Source organism: Giraffa tippelskirchi, chromosome 5 (assembly GCF_054371585.1).
Source record: "Giraffa tippelskirchi isolate mGirTip1 chromosome 5, T2T-mGirTip1v1.2.pri, whole genome shotgun sequence".
Classification (NCBI taxonomy): Eukaryota; Metazoa; Chordata; class Mammalia; order Artiodactyla; family Giraffidae; genus Giraffa; species Giraffa tippelskirchi.
The window spans coordinates 62,098,493-62,111,085 of NC_137279.1; positions in this window are offsets into that span (position 1 = coordinate 62,098,493).

The following is a 12,593-nucleotide window of genomic DNA, read 5'->3' on the forward strand; positions in this document are numbered from 1 at the left end:
TAGGTAAATAAAATATAAATAAAAGCTATGTCTTATTCACCAGTTGATTTGACATCAATGCAACCTCAATGTGTAGAGTTCTGAAAAATTCATGTATCCATATACACAGAAAGGATATATCTCCATTTGAAGGATGGTGTCCCAAGAACTCTTCTAGAAATAGCACTGTCAAGTTTTGTTTTGGTAACTATTATAGAAATTCTCAAGTTTCTTCATGTCCAAGACTGAAACAGCATTATGTATTATTTATTTCAGATATATTGCTTTCAGTAAAGCTCCATGTGATAACTCTTCTGGCTTATATAACTGCATATTTTTGACCCCAAATACTAAATATTGAAAATAGAGATTCTGTCAAAGACCCAGTTGCTTCTTCTTTTTCCAGATCCTTGACATCTCCACGTCCCAAGTGTCTATCAGCAAAACTGAAAATAGAGCTAGCTTTCTTTTTGTTCAATCCTTGTCTCACTGGGACACATGGCTATGAACAAAATCATTGACCAAAAAAAAGTGAGTAAACTACTGAACCTTATTTGTAATTGTAATTGATTGAGTTTATAGTATAAAATAATTTCAGTAGTTTATGTTCAGTTCATTTATCTATTAGATTAAGTTCATGCCATACTAAAAATCTGGGTTTGTTACCTTTCAAAGTAAGGCAAAAGCAGTTTGATCACATTAATAGAATAACCATATAGGGATATTGGTGATTAAGGAAGGTGATTTAAGCAATGTAATATGAAAAATCTCACAATTGCATTATTCTTATCATAATTGTTTTTTTTCTTTAATAAAGCTTTAAAAATGTACTATGTAGAGATAGTTTATTTATCCTTACCCAACCTTGTAGGGGGAAAAGCGCTGTGAAAAGTTTTTAGAAACTATTAATAATGTTTTCTGTAAAATAGCAACTTAAAGAGGCTTCCCATTGCTCTTTGAAGCCATTAAAAGGAATATCTGATTTCTTATGCAAAATTAAATTTATCCTATGTGATGTGCATGTGTGTGCATTCTAAGTCATGGCAGTTGTGTTTGATTCTTTGTGACCTTATGGGCTATAGCCTGTCAGTCTCTTCTGTCCATAGTATTCTCCAGGCAGGAATACTGCCATACCCTCCTCCAGGGGATCTTCCTGGAGGAGGATGCAGTTGCTGCATTGCAGGTGGATTCTTTACCACTGAGTCAACAAGGAAGCCCTCTTCTGTGGTATAGTAGTACAAAACTTAATTGAGAAAACTTTAAAAATTATTGTTTCAATTTTTGTTACATTTTAGAGAAGAAAATTATATGTAGTTTTATGAAAACTACATTCACAAAAGCATACTGTCTTTATAAAAAAATGCTAAACTTGTGAAAGTCATTTTAAATTGAAGTGTTTACATTGTACAATAGGGATGGTCAACACCATTTAGATGGTTTTATACCTTAATTAACCCTAACTGGTATTATTTAAGCAGAATGCTTGTTAAGTGGCATATTATGATTATGTAGTTTCACTAAAGCAAATATCCCTGATACTTCAATTCTTCTTTTTTGCCTTTAGAATTCTTTCTCTGAGAAGTAATATTCCATATTCATGACATTTTAATGGTCTCTTTTCATAGAAATTGATGAAGTGTATATTCAAAATGGATAACTATCTTAAAATCATGCAGTTTAGAATTATTGTGTTTAGAAAGATAAATGAGCAATGATCCTTACTTATTTTCTAAGATCAATATGAAAAGCCCTAAAATTTGAGTTTAGTTTGTATGAATATAGTTAACAGAATATACAAGGAGTGCCATTATTGTAAGGATACATTTTGAAGGGTGACTTTTCAAAAAATAATGATAGAGAATAAAAAGAGTGGCAGGTAGATAGCACACTGCCTGATACCATAATGCTATTTTTTATCAGCAGCATCAATAAAAAATTCAGTCAACATTTACTTATTTTTTGACATCTTGCCAACAGCAGGTTAGACTGAAATTTTTTGCACTGAATAAGCGAAAAGGAATATTTTGTGTCACTGTCTGTAGGGAAAGCATGATCTCTGCTATGACTCTTGCAAATTGAAAAAGTAAAGGGAAAGGCTAGTTTGAACGAGCTTTATTGATGGATTTTTTGATTGATTTGTTGATTTTATATGAGGTTGACTGCTATAATTATGTCTTTCAGACCCAAAATAGCTTCAGAAAATCATTTCTTCCCTTGCAACAATGAGAAGATATGGACAACCAGGGATTCCTGTGTGTTGAGGTGACCCAGGTGACAGCCTGGAAGAAGCCAGATAGACCTCCAGCTGCACTCTTGATTCTGTGCAGATCTTTAAGGAAGAAGAGGGGTTTTGACATGGATTCTGAATGTCATATCATATGTTTCCAAATTTACTGAGGGAAAAGCATCTACCTGAGACTCATTCCTTACATGTTTGAGAATTTAAGCATAAGACCATGATTTGAGAATTTTCCCTTTGGAATAAAACTAAACTTGACACGGTTTTGTTTGGTATGCTTTATCTGTTTCATTTTCGGCAAAGAGTGTTCCAGGAATGAAATTTCAGCCATAAAAATTCTGCTTTGAACTCTGAATAAAACAGCATAATTCCTCTTGCCATGATTATTTGTGAAGTCCCATGGTCAAAGATGTCTTTGTTGTTGTTCAGTTGCTAAGTCACGTTCAACTCTTTGGACTGCAGCATGCCAGGTTCCTCTGTCCTCCACTATCGCCCAGAGTTTGCTGAAATTCATGTGTACCGAGTCTGTGATGCTATCTATTAATAACCACCTCAAAGATGTTGAGCAGATCAGAATCAGGGATTTTGTGACTGTTTTAATGCAGCCTCCCAGCAGAGGAAAACTTTGTTCCTTCTTTCCCTCTCCCCATGTTTATCCAGGGGCCTGAGTGTCTGTGTTCATGTGGATGGGTAGGAATTTAGCAGAGTATTTCCCTGTGTCCTGATCACACTTATGATATCATCTCTAAGTTGAGATTGTCAATGAGCAGCAACAAGATGACCATTCTTGAGCTGATTAGAAAATCATTTTATTTGATATCCAACTAACAGGCTATGCAGTTCAGGTAACAACAGTTAGAACTGGACATGGAACAACAGATTGGTTCCAAATAGGAAAAGGAGTACGTCAAGCCTGTATATTGTCACCCCGGTTGTTTAACTTATATGCAGAGTATATCATGAGAAATGCTGGGCTGGAAGAAACACAAGCTGGAATCAAGATTGCCAGGAGAAATATCAATAATCTCAGATGTGCAGATGACACCACCCTTATGGCAGAAAGTGAAGAAGAACTAAAGAGCCTCTTGATGAAAGTGAAAGTGGAGGGTGAAAAAGTTGGCTTAAAGCTCAACATTCAGAAAACTAAGATAATGACATCTGGTCTCATCACTTCATGGGAAATAGATAGGAAAACATTGGAAACAGTGTCAGACTTTATTTTTGGGGGCTCCAAAATCACTGTAGATGGTGATTGCAGCCATGAAATTAAAAGATGCTTACTCCTTGGAAGGAAAGTTATGACCAATCTAGATAGCATATTAAAAAGCAGAGACATTCCTTTCCCAACAAAGGTCTGTCTAGTCAAGGCTATTGTTTTTCCAATGGTCATGTATGGATGTGAGAATTGGACTGTGAATAAAGCTGAGTGCTGAAGAATTGATGCTTTTGAACTGTGGTGTTGGAGAAGACTCTTGAGAGTCCCTTGGACTGCAAGGAGATCCAGTCAATCCATCCTAAAAGAAATCAGCCCTGGGTGTTCATTGGAAGGACTGATGTTGAAGCTGAAACTCCAATACTTTGGCCACCTCATGCGAAGAGTTGACTCATTAGAAAAGACCCTGATGCTGGGAAGGATTGGGGGCAGGAGGAAAAGGGGATGACAGAGGATGAGATGGCTGGATGAGATTACCGACTCGATGGACATGAGTTTGGGTAAACTCCAGGAGTTGGTGATGGACAGGGAAGCCTGGCATGCTGCAATTCATGGAGTCACAAAGAGTCGGACATGACTGAGCAACTGAACTGAAATGAACAGGCTATGGCCTTTGAAAATAAGTTTTCAATAGATGAGAAATTGAGGAAATGTTAAAAGCACTATGTTTTGCTCAAATTATTGCATTCAGCTGCAGTGGATCATAAATATCAATTCCATAAATACCATATCATTGTTTTCATTTGTGCATACCCTTCTGATTTTCTTCATTCTAATAAATAAATAAATAAATATGAATTGATAATTACCTGAACACAATCTAATATTGTTTGAAAGCATTTTAATAGATTTCATTGGAAAAAATGCTTAATGAGGAGAAGAAATATGTTTGCTCTCTTCAATACTGAATTTCCAATTCCAAAAATTGTGCCTGACATGTGAAAAAAAAATTTTTTTGCTTTGTTTTAAATTTTCTTGCTTTTTAAAATAAATTGTTAATAAATGAAAGCAAAAATTGGAGAATTTTTTACATTACATTATAGACGTGAAATAGGAAATTTGGAACAGATTTTGCTTTGTAAAATGAAAAGAAAAATGAAGTAAATCTTTATTAAATAGAAAAGTCTGTTTTGAGAACATGGCTGGATGACTTTTTGAGTGTTTTCTAATACAAAATGATTTACTTTTGAGAAGCTATTTAAATTAGATAGATGAGGAATATAAAATTTGCAATGCAGTAAAATTAAGTGAGTGTAAGACAAAACCCTGTTTATACAGATAAAGAATTAAGCTAAAATATGTCAATGTATCATAGATATCAATTAGCAATAGATGAATACATGTACTTTCATAGGCTCATGGCTTCTGCTTATTAACTTTAAAGGATCATAAAAGAAAGAATAACTCATTTGGCAGGTCAATATTAGAGTTTTGTTCATCTCATAATGTCATGCCATAGATCTCCAAAACTGTCCATATATGTTCTGCTTATGAATCCTGGAAGAATATGCATTTACTGTCAACATTAGCTATCTTAAAGGTGAAATTGTATTTCATATCTAATTTTCTTCTTTTCCCTTAGCATGCTATATTAATTTCCCTTGGTGGCTCAAGGAATAAAAGAACTCACCTGCCAATGCAGGAAATGCAGGTTCAATCCCTGTGTCAGGAAGATCCCCTGGAGAAGAAAATGGCAACCAACTTCAGTATTCTAGGCTAGGAAATCCCATGGACAGAGGAGTCTGACAGGCTACAGTCCATGGGGTCACAAGAGTCGGACACAACTTAGTGACTGAGCATATGAGCACAAGCCACAACCAATGACCACAAATAGTGGCTTAAGACGGTAGACATTTGTTCTCTCACAGTCCAAGGCGCCAGAGTCCAAAGTCAAGGTGACAGCATGATTGGTTTCCTCTGGAGATTCTTGTCGAGAAACTTCCAAATTAATTGTCTCTTTCCTAGCTTCTGGTGGTTTCTAGGCATCTTTTGTATCCTTGACTTCAGGCGGCATAACCCCAAACTCTGCCTCTTGGAAAGATCTTTGAAACACACTTTATAAAGATTTAAGGTTTTGGCACAAAACATTATTGTGAGTATAGCAATCCTTGTGTAGGGGAGTGTATGTTACTTTAAAAAAGATCCAATAAATTGATACATATATAAATTGAGAATTTTCATTAATTCAATTAACCAATTCAGTTTAACTAACCCATAAAAATTTAGGTATCCTTAGTAAAAAGCACAAAGAAACTTAAGCTGTATTTGTCATTTTGTTTTTTAGTATAATGTTATGTTTATAGCCAGAATTTATAGAAAATGCAATGTTTTACTTCATTTCTCATTATGTAAAATATATATTAAATTTAAAATTTGCTTCCTCATTTTGGTATTATAGAAATTCATAGAGATATACATGTACTAATATGAATATATACTTGACTTTGACATAACATCTCAATTTATGGATGATGACTATTATTGTATGTGTGTTTTAATAATAAGCATTCAAAAATTTAGAATGTAAATTCACCTTATGCTAACTTATTGTAATACAGTCTTTCAGCCTTTTCTTGTTTTATACTCTAATTTCAAATCCTGGGATATTTACTGATATCTAATTTCCTGATGACAAGAATGCAGACTATTATATTGCATTTCCAAGCAGATGTCTGTATCAGAACATAAGATAAATACAGAAATAAAGCAAAAAAAAAAATGTATCTTACTCTACTAAATTGAAAACTCTGTTTACACTTGGAAAGCAAAATGAAGATTTGATGCACTCATATAGAAAACAAGTTTCTTCATTTCTGAAAGGGGTTTGCTTACAGCACACATTTATTCATTCTGTCATGTAGTTGGTTAACGTGTTTTAGCAGCTTCTGTGAGGCAGGCACCAAAATCAGTACACTTACTTTATATTGCCCAAACTCTTCACATCTGTTATGCAGAGGGATGCAGATAATTTCATGCACTTCATATTTTGAATTTATTATTGCATACTATATTATTTATTATTGCAATTTAATATTGCATACTATCATTCAACTTCTCAAATATACTTACTTGTTAACATTGCTCTTAAGTACTATCAACTGGATGTTTACTACACTTATATGTAACTGTCTGTAAATATTAATGTATTATCCATATGTAATGCATATTATACTAACTTTCTACCCTAGCTTAACAGTTGCTAAGTAATTTGTATGTTTCACATAGTGGTTTTTGTTTGAAATATAAAGTTCTAATACATCAGAGATTTGTTGTTTTTTTTTTTTTTTGGTCTCATTTTTGCTGTTAAATGGATAAAGATTCTAGAAGAATGAATGTGCATTACTGCTCTGATGAAAAGGTAAAGGAAACTCTAATTTCCAGCTCCTGATTTACAAGCTATGGTTATTTAATCATCAGGCAGCAGTAACTTTTGGAACATTATATAGGAAGTTGTATTTCAAGTCATTCTTAGTCACTGATGTTCCATATGTGCAATTTAAGAGTGTATGTCCCTATGTAAGGGGCTTCCCAGGTGGCTCAGTGGTAAATAATCCATTTGCCAATGCAGGAGATGCAGGAGGCACAAGTTTGTTACCTGGGTTGGGAAGATCCCTGGGAGAAGGAACTGGCAACCTACTTCAGTATTTTTGTCTGGAAAATTCCATGGACAGAAGAGCCTGGAGGGCTACCATCCATCGGGTCGCAAAGAGTCAGACCCAGTGGAGCAACTGAGCACTCACTCATCCCTCTATAAGCAGAATGGTGATGTTTGGATTGGGTTTTCAAGACAAATTATACCCTTTTGCACTCTACAGGCAAAAAAAAAAAAACAACTATAGAATACCTATATATTCTATATATGCTGTTGTTTCAGTCGGTAGGTCATGTCTGACCCTTTTGTGATCTCATGGACTGTAGCCTGCCAGTCTCCTCTGTCCATGGGATTTCCCAAGCAAGTATAGTGGAGTGGGTTGCCATTTCCTTCTCCAGTATTCTATATATATAAACTATCTATAATAGCTTCAAAGAACAATGTTTCTCTATAAAAAGAAAATGAAGGAAGAACTATCTGAAAAAAATATATATATATATGAAAACAAACAATTTGGTTTTTCAAAAATATGCTATGTTGTTGTGCAAACAATGTCACATAAAAATGATTACAGGAAATCTATATCAATATGAAATGAGATATTCTGAGGGATACTGAACACTCTTCATTATCATGGAAGCAGAACAAGGTTATTTAGCACAGGTGTTTCTGTAATTGTGATGCATTAGCAAAATTAGCCGTGTTCAATGGCCCTCACACTTCCTTTGCCACCTGTACTTGAATTGGTGTACTGTTACTACCAAGAGATTGAAGAATTAAGTTCATAACCACAAAAATAACCTATTTGTGGTTTTATCACCTTCTTTTGGTAAATACAATTGTTTTTCCAACATTGTCTTCTTTCTTATTGCTGAGAGAGGAAAAAAAAAAAAAAACCTTGGAAAATGAGCACAATGTGATAAATTCTGAACCGAGTTGGAGAGAAAAAACTTCCAGGAAAAACAAAGCAATTGTGTAGGTCACAGTGAAAGGTGAAGAGTTTTTTCATACTGAAACGATGACCAACCATTTAAAGTTGCTTTCGTACTGAGATACTGCTTATCCACTAATCTCTGAGGATTCTAGATAAAGAATTTGAAGACCCTGGGTCCAGCCTATTAAATGGGACTCTGACAGTATCCCAGTGATTTGGCTTCACATTCAACTTTTCCAACCATTGATCAGATGGTTAAGATGCATGAAAGATACATGATTTTTTTAAAGCAAGATAATATTATTGAAATACCAGTGTACCATGCTTGCATTTGCAGGGAACATAAATATTAGATGATACAGAGAACATTCCTTAATAATTAGTAGATTTAAATGATTTATTGTTTTCCTCATTTTGAAAAAAAAATGTAGAAGGTGCCGTGAAGTCATGAATATTTTACTTAAACTTGTTTCCAAACCACTGAATTCAGAAGCAGGACTGCCAAAGTCACTGGCATTTGATGCTTTGGGATTGACAGCCTTGAATTTTTATAAATCAAATGAACACATAGTATTAACTATTATATTCACTTATTTCATTAGAAATTAAATGCATATACAAGCAATATTTGAAACATTATTTCCCAATTAAATGCATTAAGATAAATCTTAATGATGAATTTGACTGCTTTTTAAAATTTCAGATATGACTTATAATTTGCAAATTATGAAACTGATAATTATAATTGGATTTTTTATAAAAATAGCCTAAATGATTATAGGACTCTGTTTTAATATGTCACATTAGTTCATTGATACCAGCAGTTACATAAATTATATATTAGTACTTGGGCATGTGTCTGTGGCCTCTTTTAAATGTCAAGCCCCAAATTGATCATTGACAAATAGTCCGTTAATTCTGATTCTTTTCTTTGGGACCACAGGAATGTATTGGAAGCACCAATTTCATTCCTATTTCTATTTCTGGATAAACCTAGGAAAACCTCCCATAGTAATTGAGTCTTTTCCCAGCTCATATATTAATATTTCAGGGAAACTACTGCCCTGAGAGGTGTATCTTATTTGGAACTGCCCTGATAGGTATATCTTATTTGGAATTATAATATTATATCTTGTTATCTCAGCTATTTTGTAAACAAGCAGTGTTATGGAAATGTGAATTCATATTTTGTTTTAAATTTATTCAATTCAAAAAATAAGTAGCAAGTATTATTTGCTGTTGACTTAAGAATCCAAGATAGTTGACATATCTGACACAGTAAATACTGTGCAAGTCCTTCATAAACATGATACTATTCTTCTAGACTCCAAAATGCATGTGTCTTTGACCAAATAATGACTCTATTCTGTGAACAGATGTCCTGGAAAATCACAACCTGCTTACTCAGAACATTAAGCCTCCTACATCCATGAAATTTTCAAATTGTATTTGTCCAGTTCTTTTGGGTTCTTCTACCTCACTGTGGACTTCCAGGAGCAAACATTATGGATCATAAGAGTTAACTTTGAGCTATTTTGTCTCCTGTTACTATCTGAAAAGTCTTTTATCTCTGCATTATTGCATCATCTTTTATCTGAGGATTAAGTGACCCCATGTTATTAGCTATAATTTAGTCACCATAGTTCATATCTTGAAGTAACCTTTAAAGCATCTCTTAATTTCTTAATATCAAGGATACAACTTTGTTATTACAGTTCCCATCATATTCATTACCTTTTTAATCTTCATTAAGTAACATTTATATCATCAATTCTATGTTTGGTGTAAAGTAGGGACTAAACTTGTATAATGAGCAATTCAGTAAAGAATGAATATATCAGTCTCTACCCCAGATCACTCTTTCAAGTCTTTTTTAGTGGAGTGAGAGTACCCTGCCAGATCTAGACTAATAACTCTTTCTCCCTAAGCTTGTAATGATAAGAGAATAATATCACACTCTGAGCTGTTTCCAAGATGTCTGAAATAGCCACAACTACATTTAACAATTCCTGAAGATATCAGAGTTTTTATGTATTAGATCCCATTTCCTTTCCTTTTTTTACATAACTCTGTTCTTTGATAAAAAAAAAAGTCAAAGTTTCATATTTATAAATATAAACACATTTTATATGCAGTATATAATACATTCAAATTAGATGTTGGGATATACATACAGACAAATATTACAATTTTTCTTTTATTACATAGGTACTTAGCACTACTTTGTAACGTTGATATAAGATACTTTTTCATTCCTTTTATCTAACAGATAAAAGTTTCAAAAAACACAAAGAAACAAAAATTTTTCCTTGTTTGAGTGAAATGATATTGTCAGATATAATCAAGCACATTTTTAAAAGACGCGTTTATGAGGTTGTCAAGAGTTTATCTAGTCTAGTCTATGGAATTGTGGCCTTGGTATTCTTTTTGTTGACTGAGCAGCCTGGAGTGACTTTATACTGACACGGTCCCCTCAAACAAGCAAATGTCCTAGATAGCATTCTGCCGAGTCACAAGAAAATGTAATTTCCTGATATGTTTGCTTCAACAGCCCTTGTGATCAACAATTTCTCCTGTCTCCCAGACCCCACTCTTTTAGTTTGAATTAAACAGTTCTGCCTTAACCTATGAACCCTGAAGCACTTCATCCACCAACCCTAGTAAAGGCATGTTTTCTATGTCTTGTCTTTCTCTGCCTTGATGTCCCTATGTGGCCCCTCAAGGCATGCCGGGTACAATTTCCAGGGAATGTAAACGATCAATTTCTCGATTTCCATGTCTTTTGTGTTGTATTGCTGAACTGCAGCTCACTATGGGGCACTCTGTGTTCCATTTAACAAGCATCACTTTGACAAATTCATAACAGAGGTCAAGGACAAAAGAGTTCCTAAAGGAGAGGAAGTCTCAAGTAGCATTTTATGTGGTGAATGTAGGTCATTCTTACATTTCTGATCACGGCATAGTACATATTTCAGAATAATTCAAACTAGATTTCACATGTAATTGAAAAGACAGTCCAAAACTGGCGGGCTATGATCTAGAAGAGAAATAAAATCTAGCGACAAGGGCTGCAAATGCCCTCGAGCATTTGTTATTCAGGATGAGGGCAACAAGATAGTGGTACAATTTTGCTGGTCTTGAAGGATTAATGAAGCAAAATTTGGCAATTAGGACCCACAAAGTCTGAGAACCTATTTTGGACCAGGACACTAATGGCTGTTGGTATACTAAGGTAGTAAAAAGGAAACAATTAAATCACAGGAGACACAGGTTCGATCCCTGGGTCAGGAACATCCCCTGGAGGAGGGAATGGCAACTCACTCCTGTAGTCTTGCCTAGAAATTCCCTTGGACAGCAGAACCTGGAAGAGTAGAGTCCATGGGGTCTCAAAGAGTCGGACACAACTGAGAGACTGAGCATTGAACATGCAGTGGCAGTGTGAAATGGAATCAGCAGACACAAGATTAAAGACACTTAAACAAAGAAATCAAAGTATATTTACTATGTCTGAGGAGATGAAGTAAGCTTGAAAAATTCAACAAGAAAGTGATATCTTTAAAAAGCAACATATGACAAATTAAAAACACAGAGAAATTCAAAGACAAAAATGTGAAGAAAGCAACACTTCAATAGTTTCCTGTAATAGCAGTTAGACATAGTGAAGTAGAGAAGCAGAGATTTACAAGTGGTACCATAAAAATCAACCAGAAAGTAGCACTCTTATGGGCAGAAACAGTCTGTTTTGTTTCTGGTTAAAACTTGTAGCTGCATTCAAATTTAATCTAGCACATAATAAACACTGTGCATGTTTTAGAAGTTTTTGTTGGAGTATTGTTGCTTTAAAATGCTGTTTGTTTCTGCTGTACAGCAAAGTGAATCAGTTATACATATACATATATCCCCTCTTTGGATTTCCTTCCTGATTAGGTCATCACAGAGCATTGAGTAGAGTTCCCTGTGCTTTACAGTAGGTTCTCATTAGTTGCTTATTCTATGCATAGTATCAGTAGTGTAAATATGTCAATTCCAATCTCTCAATTCACCCCACCCCGTTTTCCCCCTTTGTTGTCCATACATTTGTTGTCTACCTCTGTGTCTCCATTTCTGCTTCACAAATGGGTTCATCTGTACCTTTTTCTAATTCCACATATATGTGCTAATAAATGATTTTTTTTTCTCTTTTCTGACTTACTTCACTCTGTATGACAGTCTCTAGATCCATCCATGTCTCTGCAAATGGTGTAATTTCATTCCTTTTTACAGCTGAGTAATCTTTCATTTTACTCAAAGAGGCCTAGAGTGCTGCAGTCCATGGGGTTGAGAAGAGTTAGACACAACTTCGTGTCTGAACAACAAATACTCCATTTTTGTGTGCTTTGTAAACACTATTTAATTGACTAACTAGATGAATGGAGGACTTACTTTCTCAGAAAACTGTGATTCAGATACATTAAGTAACTTAAAGAAGTGTTGCATAAAAGTCAGGAGTTTAAGGGGGCTTCCCAAGTGGCACTAGTGGTAAAGAACCTGACTGCCAATGCAGGAGATGTAAGAGAGGTGGGTTCAATCCCTGGGTTGGGACGATCCCCTGGAGGAGGGCATGGCCACCCACTCCAGTATTCTTGCCTGGAGAATC